Raw genomic sequence first — 5,054 nt, 5'->3', positions numbered from 1 at the left:
TTTATATTACAACCCTGTGCCGACCAAAACTATTGAGAGCGGATTTAGTAGAGGGAAACTCGAAGAAGCCCGTCATCTATATGCACAAGTATACACATATATAGAACGATATTAACATCCAGGAAGATGCTAACACTAAGTCATGACTTAGTGCTCATGTGCTTATGACTTAGTATTTGCTTCTTCCATAGGTATAAGTAAGCATTTCATATATTTCTTTGCCGAATTTATTATTGAGGAAAAGAAGGTACTTATGAATTAACTCTGAAATCGGGTCCGATATGATAATAACAGAATTGTTTAGTAATTTCTGTCGGTTTTCTTCGAGATGCGTGCTTATAGTGATGAATCATATGGTTATTGACGATGTGTCTGTTCGGCATATTTGGCATTAGAAATTTTTTTCTTTTGCCCTTGTTTATACGTCATAATATAATATATATATATATATATATATATATATATATATATATATATAATATATATATATGAATAGATAGATATGCATATATACACACACATATATGTGTGTGTGTGTATGAATATATATGTATTTATGTATGGATATCTGTATATATATATATACATACGTGCACACGCACATATACACACATACATTCATACACACACCACATATAAATATACATATATAACACACGAATGTGTGTGTGTGTGTTACATCATCCATAAATCATCAAAGTTTGCTAATTTCTGACAACGTGAGTAAACTTTATAGATAAGCGTTATCCGCGATATTATTATTTTAATTCATATTTTCATTAAAACGGTGAAGTGGCAGTATCGTTAGCACGCTGGACAAAAGGCTTAGTGGTATTTCGTCCGTCTTTATGTTCTGAGTAGAGATTCCACCGGAGTCAACTTTGCCTTTCATACTTTCGGGGTCGACAAAATAAGTACCAGTTGAGTTCTGAAGTCGATATGATCGACTGTCCTTTTCCCAGAGGATCCATACCTTGTGCATATAGTAGAAAGAATTATTATGAGCAGTAGTAGATTTTCATAGATGCTTTCACTCTATAACTTGAAACATACTATTTTATATAACTTATTTTTGTAGACTCTTTTTGCCCTTGTATTAAATTGGACTTGAATATTTTTCGTCTTTTTATTGTGAGTATCTCCATCATAACTTATGCATTTCAGAAACATTTTCGATCTATACGTGGTCCATAATATATAATTCAAGCTCTCTTTTAAAAATTAAGATGTTGACAGGGACAGAGAATGAGAGTTTCTACAGCTCATCTAACTAAAGAATATTTTGCTCGTAAATAAAGTAAAGTTGACGAGCTGGCAGAATCAATAACGCGGTGAGCAAAATGCTTAGTGGTGTTTTTACAATCTGGGTTCAAATGTTTGGCGACATTGACTTGAGATATCTTCATTGTGTAGTCGAAAAATAAGTACCAGTTAAACTGTGACGCTCATGTAATCGACTTAACTTCTCCTCGAGAAAAAAAAATGCTGGACTTATAGTTATATTTTAACCATACTTAAAATCTAGGAATAATCTCCCATAAAATCTTTGTACACGTTCTTACATATTGAAGCAATAATATATAATCAGTATAAGGGTTTTCAAGTGTTGTTCATAAGTTTCTAAATATTTCAAAGGTTTTCTCATATATTTAGTTTATATTAAAATACACAAGTTGTTTACGAGAGCAGAATAATTTAAAATAATTATATTAATAAAGTAGCGAAAATAACTGCTACTGGCAAAATTAGTTAATAAAAGCTACTATGTTGGAAGATGTCCACCTCATTACATTTATTCAATTATGGCATTCATGAAAGCTTCTGATAAGCAAATGACTGTCCTAAAAGTTGATTAACATGTTCATTTAGTGATTAATATTTGGACATCAAGCATAAATTATTTAAGGATTAGGAGAAAATTGACGCTGATCCAAATGTGCCATTGAGTGATATATAAAATTTGGCTCATATATTCACTGAAAAACTAGAAAAATAATGTATATTTAAAACGGCATTTAACGGTGGCTTTAAGAAAATAATTATAATGAGTCACAAATACATAAAACTATCAGTATATTTAGGTATTATACAATGTCGTGTTTAATGAAATATATATGTCTGCGTGCGTATGTACGTATATGGTACTCCGTCAGTTGCGACGGCCAAGGTTCCAGTTCATCCGATAAATGGAACACCATGCGCGCGAATTTAACGTGCATCAGGATTAGCATTTCACACACACGTGTACCGTTAACGTAGTTCTCAGGGTGAATCAACATGACAGAAAGTGTGACGAGGGTGGCTCTTTGAAATATAGGTACCACTCATATTTACCAGGTATGTGAACTGGACTAGCTTGAAATAAAGTGTCTTGCTCAAGTGCTCAAGTACACAACGTATCAGCGGGAACTGAATTCTCGATCCTGCGATTGTGGACCTAATACTCTAATCGCTAAGCCACATGTCTTCACTTTATATATATATTCATCTCTCTCTCTCTCTCTCTCTCTCTCTCTCACTCTCTCTCTCTCTCTCTTTATATATATATATATATATATATATATATATATATATATATATATTATACACACAAACACACATACACATATATGCTGCGGTAGAGAGGATGTGTAAATCACAACTGTAAAACCGTGGCACAGGTGCACGACCGTGCGTAGCCTGCTTATGGGAATGTTTAATTTCCCTTTGCTCTTCTAAATGACTTTCAGTAATCAAACGGAAGTTAAGATTGTGACGAAGTGTCGTCCAGTTCACGGTGTCAGCTATTACTACGAAATAGAAACTCGGATAGGCCCATTCGATAAGAGGCTTAACGTACATGACAAATCTAATTAAAGTTAGTAACAAAATATGTTGTTAGGCGTTCTTTGCATCAGGGTATTTAGTAAAACCTAGTCGGTAATTACTGATGACGAGTATTGCTGAATTAACAAGTATACCGGAATTACAAATTCATTATTTTATAAGTAATTTAACACAAAAGCAAAAACAATGTAAAATATATTCAAAATGGAAGATGGATAGATTGATAAATAGATGGATAGATAAAGAAATTAAGGAAGAAATAAATAGATAGATAGATAGATAGATGGATAGATAGACAGACAGACATATATATATATATATATATATATATATATATTATATATAATATATAGATATATATATAATATATATATATATATATATATAGATAGATAGATAAATAGATAGATAGATAAATAGATAGATAGATAGATAGATAGATATATAGATAGATAGATAGATAGATAGATAGATAGATAGATAGATAGATAGATAGATATTAATATATAGTATTTAAAAATGCATTGAAAATGCATCAGGCTCACCATGCAAGGAGGTTAATTTGTAAAGTAAAAGGGTCACATGTAATATACATACATACATATATATATACATATATGCATATTTACATACATGCTGAACTAAACAGCATAATGACGGTGAAAAATCCTACCTCAAGGTAGCGCTCTTAGAAATCGAAAATGTGATTAGACTCTGCAATGAAAAAGAAAGGGTTATAAAAGAAACCAGGGCGGAGGAAAATGTAAAAGTTTATCCTAAAGCCTTCTAATGAACAAGACCAAAGTGCTGAGGCAAAAAAATGTCGACGGCATGGATTCAGAAAGAGAAAAAAAGGTGTCATACTATGCGTATTTGGAACTTTCGTTCTCAGTCAGCTGGATTACTGCTCCCAGAGGTGGTTACTATGGAACATCAAACTGACAGAGGAACTTGAGGCTTTTGAGCTCCACTATACAAAGAAGATCATCTCGGTAAAACAGATGAGCTAATGGGAGATGCTAAGGGAACTGAAACCATACTCCTTAAAGAAAAAAAGTGAGAGATATTCAGTCATATATATATATATATACGTGTGTGTGTGTGTGTGTGAGTGTGTGTGAGTGTATGTGTGAGTGTGTGTGTGAGTGTGCGTGTGTTTGTGTGTGTGTGTGTGTGCGTGTGTGTGTCTGAGTGTGTGAGTGTTTGTTTGTGTGTGTGTGTGTGTGTGTGTGTGTGTGTGTATGGAAGATGCTGGAGTATCTACCTCCCAAATTTGAAATTAAAAGCAATACTAATTATCGAAATTGACAGCACTGCTTAGGCCCCAAAAAGTCCAACTAAAATGAGGATCCAGGACAATAACATCTTGCATTTGAAGCGTCCACAACTTCAAAATTCTGCCGAATAGCCTCAACGATTTGTAAAGTGTTGAAGTTGCCATTTTGAAAGAATGATTCGGTAAAATTTTTATCTGGGATATCAGATGAACCAAAATCCCGAGTGAATGCCCTAAGAAAACCATTTCCGTCAGACTAGCTACACTCAGAGGCGTCAGTCTAGCTGCCTCAGAGCACTCGAAGATAAAATAAAGTAAATTTATTTATTCATACACGTACACACACACACTCATATATATATATTATACACAAATACATACACGCACATATATATATATATATATATATATATATATATATATATATATATATATATATATATATATATATATATATATATATATTTAGTGAGGGAAGAAATTATCCGCACTAAAGCACGGTTGCGATACCCCATGGTCGTAACCTCAACCGTGATTTTTCTGTTGTGATTTTTGCTACCCAGGTATCTGTATATATATATATATATATATATATATATATATATATATAATATATATATATATATATATATATATATATATATATATTATATATATAATATATATAATACATATACATATATTTTATAACACATGCACACACATATACATATGTATACACAGAAACACAGGCGCGCAGTTCACACACACACAAACATATTTCCAGATAAAGAACAAATTTAGTGAAAAGCAAAACTTTAATATTAATTGTGTAAATACGTTGTTTGAATTTAATGATTGATCATTGAAATTTCATAGAGAAACACACCCTGAGACAGGAACTAGAATGATATACAGTTCCTACTATAGAGATATGTTGCTATTGTTATTGAAATAGTTGTTATGATTACAT

General features: G+C 32.1%; 1 long non-coding RNA gene across 1 annotated transcript in view; it reads left to right on the top strand.

The window, feature by feature from the left end:
* The first annotated feature begins 242 nt into the window (after positions 1 to 242).
* LOC118766630 overlaps positions 243 to 5,054 on the top strand; it is a 26,558-nt gene continuing 21,746 nt past the window's right edge. The window contains exon 1 of the long non-coding RNA XR_005002567.1: positions 243 to 374. This is a non-coding gene — a long non-coding RNA (uncharacterized LOC118766630). The remainder of the gene's footprint in view (positions 375 to 5,054) is intronic.

The sequence above is a fragment of the Octopus sinensis genome, linkage group LG16 (assembly GCF_006345805.1).
Source record: "Octopus sinensis linkage group LG16, ASM634580v1, whole genome shotgun sequence".
Taxonomy (NCBI): domain Eukaryota; kingdom Metazoa; phylum Mollusca; class Cephalopoda; order Octopoda; family Octopodidae; genus Octopus; species Octopus sinensis.
Note: the sequence above shows the minus strand (reverse complement) of the source record. Positions and strands in the feature narration are given on the sequence as shown.